The following is a 12,307-nucleotide window of genomic DNA, read 5'->3' as shown; positions in this document are numbered from 1 at the left end:
ATTCCCCACTTGTGTGGGTCAGCCTAGTGTCTGCGGCAGGAAACGGCACAAAACACAAAGTGGTCACACCCCAATTTCGCAGTGAAAAATTACCCTTTTTTGGCAAAATGCCCAGCTGTAGTTTTTGAACGCTAGCTCTGCCGGCACCTAGGGAAATATAGCAAACCTATACATTTCTGAAAAGTAGACTCCCTGGGAAATCCAGGATGGGGTGACTTGGGTGACTCCCACGAGGTTCTGTTACCCAGAATCCCTTGCAAAGCTAAAAAATTGACAAAAAAACAAATTTTCGCCACATTTCTGTGGTGGAAAGTTCTGGAATCTGCCTGTAACCACAAATGTCATTGCACCCCATATACCCCAGAGCGTTCAAAGAAAAATGGTACCCCACTTGTGTGGGTCAGCCTAGTGCCTGCAACAGGAAACCACGCAAAACAAAACGTGGTCACACCTCAATTTCGCAGTGAAAAATTAAAAATTGTTGGCAAAGTGCCTAACTGTAGTTTTTTAACTTTAGCTCTGCCGGCACCTAGGGAAACCTAACAAACCTATACATTTCTGAAAACTAGACACCCAGGGAAATCCAGGATGGGGTGACTTGACTGCCTCCCATCAGGTTCTGTTACCCAGAATTCCTTGCAAACCTAAACAATTGACAAAAAAACAAATTTTCTCCACTTTTCTGTGGTGGAAAGTTCTGGAATCTGCATGGATCCACAAATTTCATTGCACCCCTTGTTCCCCAAAGTGTTCAAAGAAAAAGGGTACCCCACTTGTGTGCGTCAGCCTAGTGCCTGCGGCAGGAAACTGCGCAAAACGCAACGTGGTCACACCTCAATTTCGCAGTGGAAAATGACCCTTTTTTGGCAAAGTGCCTACCTGTAGTTTTTGAACCCTAGCTCTGCCGGCACTTAAGGAAACTAGCAAACCTATATATTTTTGAAAACTAGACACCCAGGGAAATCCAGGATGTGGTGACTTGACTGCCTCCCACCAGGTTCTGTTACCCAGAATCCCTTGCAAACCAAAAATTTACCAAAAAACCCACATTTTTCCCACATTTCTGTGGTGGAAAGTTCTGGAATCTGCGTGTATCCACAAATTTCCTTCCACCCTGCATTTCTCAAAGTCTTCTGAGAAAAATGGTACCCCACTTGTGTGGGTCAGCCTAGTGCCTGTGACAGGAAACCACGCAAAATGCAACTTGGTCACACCTCAATTTCGCAGTGAAAAATGACCCTTTTTTGGCAAAGTGCCTAGCTGTAGTTTTTAAACTTTAGCTCTGCCGGCACCTAGGGAAACCTAGCAAACCTATACATTTCTGAAAACTAGACACCCAGGAAAATCCAGGATGGGGTGACTTGACTGCCTCCCACCAGGTTCTGTTACCCAGAATCCCTTGCAAAGCTAAACAATTGACAAAAAAAACAAATTATCTCCACATTTCTGTGATGGAAAGTTCTGGAATCTGCATGTATCCACATATTTCCTTCCACCCTGCGTTCCCGACTGTCTTCCTAAAAAAATGATACCCCACTTGTGTGGGTCGGCCTAGTGCCTGCGACAGGAAACGGCACAAAACGCAACGTGGTCACACTTCAATTTTGCAGTGAAAAATGACCCTTTTTTGGCAAAGTTCCTAGCTGTAGTTTTTTAACCCTAGTTCTGCCGGCACCTAGGGAAACCTAGCAAACCTATAAATTTCTGAAAAGTAGACACCCAGGGAAACTCAGGATGGGGTGGCTTGACTGCCTCCTACCAGGTTCTGTTACCCAGAATCCCTTGCAAACCTAAAAATTGACATAAAAAACAGATTTTCTCCACATTTCTGTGGTGGAAAGTTCTGGAATCTGCGTGGATCCACGAATTTCATTGCACCCCGTGTTCCCCAAAGTGTTCTGAGAAAAAGGGTATGCCACTTGTGTGGGTCAGCCTAGTGCCTGCGACAGGAAACAGCGCAAAACGCAATGTTGTCACACCTCAATTTCACTGTGAAAAATTACCCTTTTTTGGCAAAGTGCCTAGCGGTAGTTTTTGAACCCTAGCTCTGCTGGCACCTAAGGAAACCTAGCAAACCTATACATGTTTGAAAACAAGACACCCAGGGGAATCCAGGATGGGGTGACTTGACTGCCTCCCACCAGGTTCTGTTACCCAGAATCCCTTGCAAACCTAAAAAGTGACAAAAAAAACAGATTTTCTCCATATTTCTGTGGTGGAAATTTCTGGAATCTCCGTGGATCCACAAATTTCCCTGCACCCTGCGTTCCCCAAAGTCTTCTGAGAAAAATGGTATCCCACTTGTGTGGGTCAGCCTAGTGCCTGCAACAGGAAACCGCGCAAAACGCAACGTGGTCACACCTCAATTGCGCAGTGAAAAATGACCCTTTTTTGGCAAAGTGCCTAGCTGTAGTTTTTGAACTTTAGCTCTGCCGGCACCTAGGGAAACCTAGCAAATCTATACATTTTTGAAAACCAGACACCCAGGGAAATCCAGTATGGTGTGTCTTGACTGCCTCCCACCAGGTTCTGTTACCCAGAATCCCTTGTAAACCTAAAACATTGACAAAAAACACATTTTATCCACATTTCTGTGGTGGAAAGTTCTGGAATCTGCATGTATCCACATATATCCTTCCACCCTGCATTCCCCAAAGTCTTCCGAGAAAAATGGTACCCCATTTTTGTGGGTCGGCCTAGTGCCTGGACAGAAAACGGCGCAAAACGCAACATGGTCACACCTCAATTTCGCAGTGAAAAATGACCCTTTTTTGGCAAAGTGTCTAGCTGTAGTTTTTGAAACCTAGCTCTGCTGGCACCTAGGGAAACCTACCAAGCCCACACATTTCTGGAAAATAGACACCCGGGGGCTTTCAAGGAGGTATGGCTTGCATTGATCCCCCAACGTTCCATTACCAAGAATCCCTTGCAACCCTCAATTGTAGCTGAAAAAAACAGTTTTTTTACACATTTTTGTGTGGGAAAGTGTGCCATCACCGGGCTCACACAAATTTCCTACCACCGAATGTTCCCCAGGTCTCCTGATAGAAATGGTGCCTCTCTTGTGTGGGTGGCCCAAGTACCCATGACTGGCAAGGGCCCAAAACGTAGTGAGGCAACTTCAAAATTGCCTATCTCAAAACCACCAGCTTTTGCAAGGGGGGTCACCTGGGTTTTTGGCCCAGTGCTGGACGGCCATCTAGGGAACCTAGCAAACCCACACATTTCTGAAAAGTAGACACCCCGGGGCTTTCAAGAAGGTATGGCCTGTGTGGGACCCCCAACTTTTCCTTACCCAGAATCCCTTGCAAACCTCAATTTTAGCTGAAATAATCAGTTTTTTTCACACATTTTTGTGTGGGAAAGCGTGGCATCACTGGGCTCACACAAAGTTCCTACCACCCACCGTTCCCCCAGGCCTCCCGATAAAAATTATGCCTCACTTGTGTGGGAGGCCCAAGTACCCGCGACAGGCAGGGGCCCAAAACATTTTGAGGTAACATCGACATTGCCTATCAAAAAATGTTTTGGGCCCTTGCCTGTTGCGAGTACTTGGACCTCTCACACAAGTGAGGCACCGTTTTTATTGGGAGACCTGGGGGAACGCTGGGTGTTAGGAAATTTGTGTGAGCCCAATGAAACCACCAGGCAGTTCATTTTATCACTCATGGATAATCCCAAAAATTATTTTGTGTGTGGTAAGCTCTATAACAAGCAGGCACACACAGCCCAGGGTTAAAAGGGCACCCAGGGCAGAAAAGACGAGTCTCCTTCCGCAAACCTCTTCGCCAACAGACTCTAAATCTCCTAGTGGGAAAGTCTTTTGTAGATGTGGGAGGAATGTAATTAGGAAAGTGGCGATCTTTCAATCGAGCCACACCCTCCACCACTCCAAATCTAGGAACACTTACTTGTTCCACAACACCAAGGCTAGATATCACAGAGTGCTGAAACTGAAGAAATGTCAATTTGGACGCAGGAGAACACTCCTTGAACACAATAAAAGCATTGAAAGTTGCTAAGTAAAAAAAATGGATGGCCAACTTCTTATACCAAACATAAGCCTTCTGAATAGCAGTGTAAGGTTCCAACCTCTGACCTACTCTGTCAACACCACCCATGTGCTTATTGAAGTCCAGAATGCACACAGGTTTGTGCACATCAGCAACCTGACCCCAAACAGCCACAAGTGAAGTACTCTCATCATGGATGGTAGTCAGCATGTACACATCCCTTCTGTACACAAATGTCACAGCTAGTAGTTCTTCACTACACAAGAAACTGCACGGACCCCTCTGAAGTTTTTTGCAAACAAGCTCTTTCGGGAAACCTTTGCGGTTAGAGCGGATTGTGCCAAATGCAAAAGTGTCCACTTTAAACAATTCCTTAAACAATTGCACAGCAGTGTAGAAGTTATCAAGGTACTAAATCCCACACAATTTTCTATGAAACTCTAAAAGTGGACGGACAACCAGGGGGGTCAATAGTGGAATCTCTACCAGTGTACACACGAAAATTAAAACCATATCCTGTCTTACTCTCAGACAACATATACAGTTTAATTCCATAGCGTGCCCTCTTGCTATGGATGTACTGCCTAAAAACTAAACGACTCTTGAACAAAACCAAAGACTCATCAAAAGATATTTCTTTCCCTGGAATATAAATCTCTGAAAATTGATCAACAAAGTGATCAAGAACAGGCCGAATCTTAAAAAGACGGTCACAGTCAGGGTGACTACGTGGCAAGGCCAAAGAATTATCCACAAAATGCAACATGCCTAGCAAAAGTAAATACCGATCACGAGTCATAACAGCTGGAAATATGGCTGTTGCCATCAAGGGACCGGAAGACCAATATGAAGCCAGGTTCGGCTTCCTTACCAAACCCATCAATAAAGTCAAACCCAAAAACTTCTTCAGCTCTTCCATATTTGTGGGAGTCCACCGGGTAGCTCTGGAGTGGGGCCTAAGTTTGTCACTGTTGTCCCTCAACCACTGTTCAGCATACAATTTAGTCTGCTCAACAATCTCATCCAAAAATACATCATCCATAAATAACTGAAAATACTGTATAGGCAAAACATTTTCACAATCCACTCTACACCCTGCATCACCGCTAAAGGCAGGCAACACCAGCTGCACCGTGTTAGGATCAACCCAAAGTCCAGCACTTCCAGTAGGAAGACTAGCTGCCTCAGGATGCAATCCAGATGCCTCTTGCACCATCGGCACAGCAGTATCCTCCTCTAAAACAGGCCCTTCATCTGCACTGAGAGAACCTTCATCATCCGATGATTCCACGTGGAGAGAAAACTCACTGCCAGAATCTTCCCCTCCCTCCTCTCCCTCAGACGCACTGTCAGTGTCATAATCCGGCTCAGAGGAAGATTCAAGAAGCATACCAACCACCTGCTGAGCAGTCATTCTACGGCTAGCCATATTGATTACTAATAAAGGTAACTTGTCACACAAGTCAACAACAACAAACTCTATGTACAATAAGCAATGAACAAAATCCACCTTTCTCAAAAATAGCTATACACTGCAAAACGATACCACTCACTTGCAAAAAGCAGTTACACCACATACTCTGCACAGACACAGTATGGATCAACAATAATCCACAAAAAAAAGAGAAAATAAATTACACATTAGACAGTGCAAAACACATCACAAAGATTATCTTGCTTAAGACATAACTAAATATGCTGCCACTATGAGATCACTTACAAAAAAATTCAATCCTACATTACAATAATACTCATTTGGAGCAAATACAACACAAATATTTTACTTACCAAAAAACTTCAAATACGCAAAACTGCACAACACCCACTGTTGAAACCACAAACAGGAATCAAAAGCTTTACACTAGAATAAAAAGGAGATAAAAACATTACACTCACATATGAAAACAATGCACCAAACCACCATCCAAGCTAAGGGGTAGGTGGACCTAAGAGTATAAATTAAATATTCACCCCCGTAAAAGGGGAGCAACCCTTGAGGCCACCCCCAAAACAAAAATTGAAAAAAAAAACTCTGGTGTTTAAAGGCTTCTGCCCCACTTGGGAGCAGATGAGCCTAAAAACATACTGCTACTCTGCCACCCAAAGAGGGCAGAAATGGTCACAATCATCTTCCCATAAAGAGGAGTAACTCATGCCCAAAGGCGACACCCCACCATTAAAAAAAAAAACTTGGTGGGCTACTGGCCCTACAAAAAACAATAAAGAATATGCTGAACTGCCCCTCAGGGTGATACCTAAGGGATGATGGACGGAGCACTTCAGCAACTCTAACTCTCACCCCCATCAACTAATCTTGGTTTTATCCATCATCATTCTGTAGCTCACCTCACCACCTGAGTTCAATACATTTAAAATAGCCACCCCCCCGGGGGGCAAACAAAGAAAAATTATAGGCCCCCAAAAGGGGAGCAACCCTTGCATAAGGGGTCGCTCCCCAAAACTACATTTTAAAAACTGGGCTCCCTAAAATGGCCACCATGGAAGTGACCCTTGCCAAAGGGGCCACTCCCCAGCACATTGGCCCGATTAGGAAAAAAACATGAATTCTTCCCACCCCCAGGGGGGCAGACAAAGCAATTTATAATGCCCCCAAGACTGAATTTGAAAATATAGGCACCCTAAAAAGGCCCCCATGGGATTGACCCTTGCCCAAGGGGCCACTCCCCAGCACAATGGCACAATTATATAATAACATTAAAATTCTGCCCCCCCAAGGGTCAGACAAAGCTGACAACATTGACCCCAAAAGGGGAGCAACCCTTGCCTAAGTGGTCGCCCCCAAGACTAAATATTTTTATTAGGCTATCACCTAAAATGGCCCCCATGGGAGTGACCCTTGCCCAAGGGGCCACTCCCCAGCACAATGGCACATTTTCTATAAAAAATTAAAATTCTGCCCCCCCAGGGGGGCAGACAAAGCTAACAACATTGCCCCCAAAAGGGGAGTGACCCTTGCCTAAGGGGTCGCTCCCCAAGACTAAATATTTAATTAGGCATCGCCTAAAATGGCCCTCATGGGAGTGGCCCTTGCCCAAGGGGCCACTCCCCAAAACAATGCCCGATTTTGCCAAAATTACAAATATATAAATAATGTTCTGCCCCCTCCCGGGGGGCCAACAACGTAAAAAATTATGCCCCCTAAAGGGGAGTGACCCTTGCCCAAGGGGCCGCTCCCCAAACCAACAAACTTTGCCAAATAAAAAAAAATAAAAAAAATTCCCTGGCGACTAGTGGGCATTTCTGTTGCACGATCATACGATCGTGCAGCAGGAATGCTCAAAAGAGGCATCAATGCCTCTTTCACTCTGATCTCCCCCTCCGCAGCCCCAAAACTAACCAGTTTCTCCTCCAACACGCAGGAAGCAAATGGCTTCCTTGCGCGTCGGAGGAGAAAGGGTACCTGAGGCGCGCTGACGTCATTGATGATGCGGAGGGGGGGTGGGGGAAGCAGGGGAAAGACTTCCCCTGCCTTCCCCGTATAACAGATTAAGATCGGGCACCCACGGGGGGAGGGTGCTCCCCCGTGGGTGGGGATCATGACGAGCTGAGCTCGTCATGAGCACCCGAGCACCGTATGCCATGACGAGCTCAGCTCGTCATGAGCATACAAGGGGTTAAAAAACTCAGAGAGGGAAGGACGGTCAGAACACAGACAAGAGTGTACAAAGCCCAGAGACACTCAACACGCTTCAGACAATACTTCCAAAAAGAAGAGAAGCCAATATCAAAACCTCAATTTAAAAAGAAGAAAGTAGCAGGTCTAGAATTCTGAGGACTCAACTTCTGAACGGGGAATGGGCTTTGACGATGCTAGGCAGCGCAGCAGAAGTAACAATAGCTCACCAGAACCTGATGGAATTTCTGGTGACAGCGGAGTTGAATGAGCATATCACAGTGGAAACTCCTGATACAAGGGTAAGTGTCCCGCATAAGTTACATAAAATAACACTCCAAATGGAGGGGGACAATCCCAGAAAAATTAAAGGTCTCTTTTGGGAGAACTTGACTCATGGATATGACATTCTTTTAGCTGAAAAAGTTTGGCCGCCTGCAATTGTTATGGATTACCCAAAGGGAGAAACAGTAATTTTATCAGCTTTTTCCGACCTCATTCCTCATTCCCATATATTTAAAACATATATACTGAAGGAAATGACCCGATTCAGGTCACTCGGGTCACTAATGACCACTTCTCAGCGTTCCATACCAAATGAATAGCATAGGCTGCAGTGGTGGTGCCATTTTGTAATTTAAAACATGAGCCATTGACATATAGTTCCCCTTGTGGGTCAGATAAGGGAACATCTGTCCAGTCTATCCATCCTTTCATTTTTTCCTCCGTACGGAAGATACAATCATGTTTATCAACTTCATCACTCTCAGAAGGGAGGGGTAGTAACATGGCTGGGTTCAGATAAGCATATTTTTAAATTGTGATATATTTAGCAAACAATGTCAATGTATAGCCGGTAAGATGTGCACTTGTGAGGTGCTGTGTCTTTGTCTTATTCAAAAGCGGGTCCACAGCATGGAGTACCATGACAGTGAGGTCAGTATCATGTACAAGTCCAGCCGATTGTCTCATTGCAGTGGCCACAGCCAGGACAGCTCTTCGACAACTCGGGAGGTCTCTCGCAACAGGATCGAGCACATCAGAGAAATGAGCACACAGCCATTGCTTATCCCTAAATTTTTGTGTTAGGACAGAAAGCACGCACCCAGCCATCTCATGGACGTTCAACACAAAGGGTTTGTCATAATTACAAGTGCTGCGTACTGGAGCCGAACAAAGCTCAGTTTTCAATTACTCAAAAGACTGCTGACATTCAGGCATCCAAGGCAACTGCTCATGCACTTCTTTAGTTGTTAATGGAAGCAAAGTTTTAATTAGTAAGGAGTAGTTAGGTATCCTCTGTCGACAGTAGGAAGTGATGCCTATAAAAGCGCTCACATCTTTCTGAGTTTGTGGAACAGGCATTTTGCCAATTGGACTAATTCGCTCAGGGGTCAATCTCCCACCCTCCTTCGACAGTAGGTGACCTAAATAGGTGACTTCCTGTTGACAATACTGAAATTTAGAAAGAGAAACTTTATGTCCATGAGAAGCTAAATGCAGCAACAATTAAACCGTACTAGCTCTACAACCTTGTTTAGTATCAGAAGCAATGAGGAGGTCATCAACATATTGCACCAATAGAATACCTGAGAGAAGCAAAAGGGAATCCAACTGACTCTTTAAAACTTGACTATAAATACTCAGACTTTCTGTATAGTCCTGAGAAGCTCAACAGAATCTAAAGCACCTACCAGCTAGGGTGAACCCAAACAGATATCTACTATCTGGATGCATAGGAATACTACAGAATGCATTTTTCAGATCAATTACATGATGGAATTTAGAGGGAATCATTATCAGAAGTGTGGTATTATCAGGAACCACTGGAAACTGAGGAACCACAATTGTATTAACTTTGCGCAAATCAGTCAAAAACCGGTAAACATCCTCATGATGATCAGAGGCATCAGAAGGCGTCCTTTCAAGAATCGGAAGAATGGGACTATTACAAATATTGGCAGACATCTTTTCAACTACTCCTTCGTGTATCAAATCCTGAATAATCTGTAGAAGGGCCCATTCTCCCACCTTGGGTATTTAATACTGAGGAATGCGAGGCAAAACAGAATTGTCTTTGACCTATATTGAAACTGGTGGTTTATGCAATAGTCCAACAGCTGTATCACCTGTCGCGTATAAAGTGGATGGTACAGTAGCAAATTCAATGGGAAGAGGGTAAGACAGACACTGTTTAGTATTCACATTTGGGCCCATCGTCACATAAACACCTTCTGGGGAACAATTAATAGTAGCATGCAATTTCTTCTATAAATCCAAACCCATCATATTTTCACCACAATTGGACGTCAACAAAAACAGGGAATTCAGAGTGAAAGGACCAACAGTCAATGCTAGGGGTAGTGAAATGGGGTTTACTACCTGAAAAACCTACTGAAACATTATTATGTCCAGTCAGAGCCACCCCAGTGACCATATGTCGAGAAACAAAACTCTTTGTCACACCTGTGTCCCCTAAAAATTCCTTAGTCGAACCTTACAACTCCGCAGTGACATAAGGACCACACTTGCTATCCCAGCTATAAAACATCCCTGTTGCTTCATCCATATTGGGAGAGGAGTTGGCCTAACGGCTAAGGCGCTTGACCTCGGACCAGGGGATCTGGGTTCGAGCCTCGGTAACGACGCCAAAAACCTCCTGTGATTCTGGGCAAATCACTTAATATCCCCGTGCCTAAAATGAAAGTGTGTCCTCATGTAACGTAACTGGTGCTATGTAAAGCGCTCTGATACCTGATTCGGTTTGAGTCTAGTTCGCGCTATATAAAACTCTGCAAAAAAAAAAAATATATATATCATAATCATCATGGTAATACTGTCCATCACGAGCGTCATCAAAATAATTGGTATCAGAATGGCCCTGTGAGACCACAGCAGTTTGAGGTCTATTGGTCCCATAACCTAGTCCACAAGGACCTCGCCCTCTAGGATCCGCCATATTTTGCGAAAGCACAGGACACTCACTACACCAATGGCCCTCCTCCTTACAATATGCACATTGATTCGACCCCAATGGTGTCTTGGTCAGCGGTCTGCTAGTGTGCGGAAGCTGTCTGGCAGGACCACCACACCCTCTGCCATTCCCTCTAAACACTTGCTGCAACAACACCGTAGTCTTTAAATCCTTATGCTTTTATCTGTCTTCTTGTTCTCCTCTTGATCACAGTGTTCATAATATTGCACCGTATTCAAAATAACAGAGGGGGAAGAGGTAGACGAAGTACTCTCAGACACCTGGAAACGAGTAGCAATTTCAGGAAGTAAATTAGAAACAAACCCTCCCTCAATAGACATATCCTGCCCACTATAATCCAAAAAGGTATCTTCAAACCGGGTAAAGAAAGCAGACACGATTTTATCCGTCTTTTGTCTACAAGCCATCAACTTGTCCCAACTTACTTTCTTCAGTGGAAAGAGAGAATGCATGTATGTAATAATACGACCGGGTAAAGCAAGTATCTCAGCTTTGGGCTTATCACCTTGCTTCCGTTCCTGATCCCATCCCTTAATCACCTCCCCAGGGCCTCCCAACTCTGCTACAAGATCTTGAGTATGAACCTGTCTCCAAATGTCAACTGGAACAAGAAAACCAAAAAACATTTCAATATCAGCAAGGGTCATCGCAGTAGTAGAGGCAGCCTCTGTCAGTTCTTTATAATAAGCAGTAGGATTTTTCCTAGGATCAGGCAAAGGAGACTTAAGAGATGAAACCTCACTTCTTTTCCATTAACTCTGATATTTCTGGGTGAGATATAGGATGAACCACTCACATCGGAAAAGGAGACAACGGGGTACGACTCTTCTCATGCAACCTACCCCTATAAGAAATTAATGTCGTAATATTCCCAAAAACTTGTCCGGGCTCCAAACCACTAGCATACACACTATCTCGAATATCAAATAGGATTTGCGGTGCATCGTCCCCAAAATGTTGCTGCCAAAAGATCAATCAACGTAGCAGACGTGCTTTAGAGCATGCTGCTGTACGAAAGGCTGAAAATCTCGCCTAACTGTCTAAACATCCTACACACTATAAATAGAATTACGACCCCACTGCGCAGCCTGATCAGCTACTACCTTCTTCTCTTCATCCCCCACCCCAGATCGCACTAAGGGGCCCATTCACTCCTTAAATTTAGGTCAATCTCTATCCTCAAATCTGCTTACTGGCATTTCACTACTCACAGACGTCGGGGAACGAAGAACTATAGAAGGAGAAGCAACAGAAGTAACAGGTACAATCATCGCTGGCGGTTGCACCAGAGGAGAAAGAGCAGGAGATATAGCAGTCGAGACAATGGGAGTACTAACAGTCACAGTTGCCACAGATGGTGAAACCAAAGATGGAAACGTGGGTGCCGTGGCCAGAGTTGTCGAAACAACAGCAGCAGATACAGGCACAGTTCAAGCAGTTGTAACAGGCTGCTGTGATGGCAAGGGAACAGCAGGATATATCCTCTGCGGGGCATTTGGGGGTGGGGGTAGAGTGTCTAACAATTCCTCTACAAAAGTATCATTTTCCTCTTGAGCCAAGAAGGATTTATCAATCTGTAAAAAGAACCTCCTATTCTCACATTCCACTCCTGATTCCTGCTTTTCTTTATCATATGCTACAGCTTTATGAGGCAAAGTCTGCATC

The sequence above is a fragment of the Lissotriton helveticus genome, chromosome 11 (genome assembly GCF_964261635.1).
Source record: "Lissotriton helveticus chromosome 11, aLisHel1.1, whole genome shotgun sequence".
In the NCBI taxonomy this organism is placed as follows: domain Eukaryota; kingdom Metazoa; phylum Chordata; class Amphibia; order Caudata; family Salamandridae; genus Lissotriton; species Lissotriton helveticus.
The sequence above is the reverse complement of the archived record's forward strand: the minus strand, read 5'-3'. Positions refer to the sequence as shown.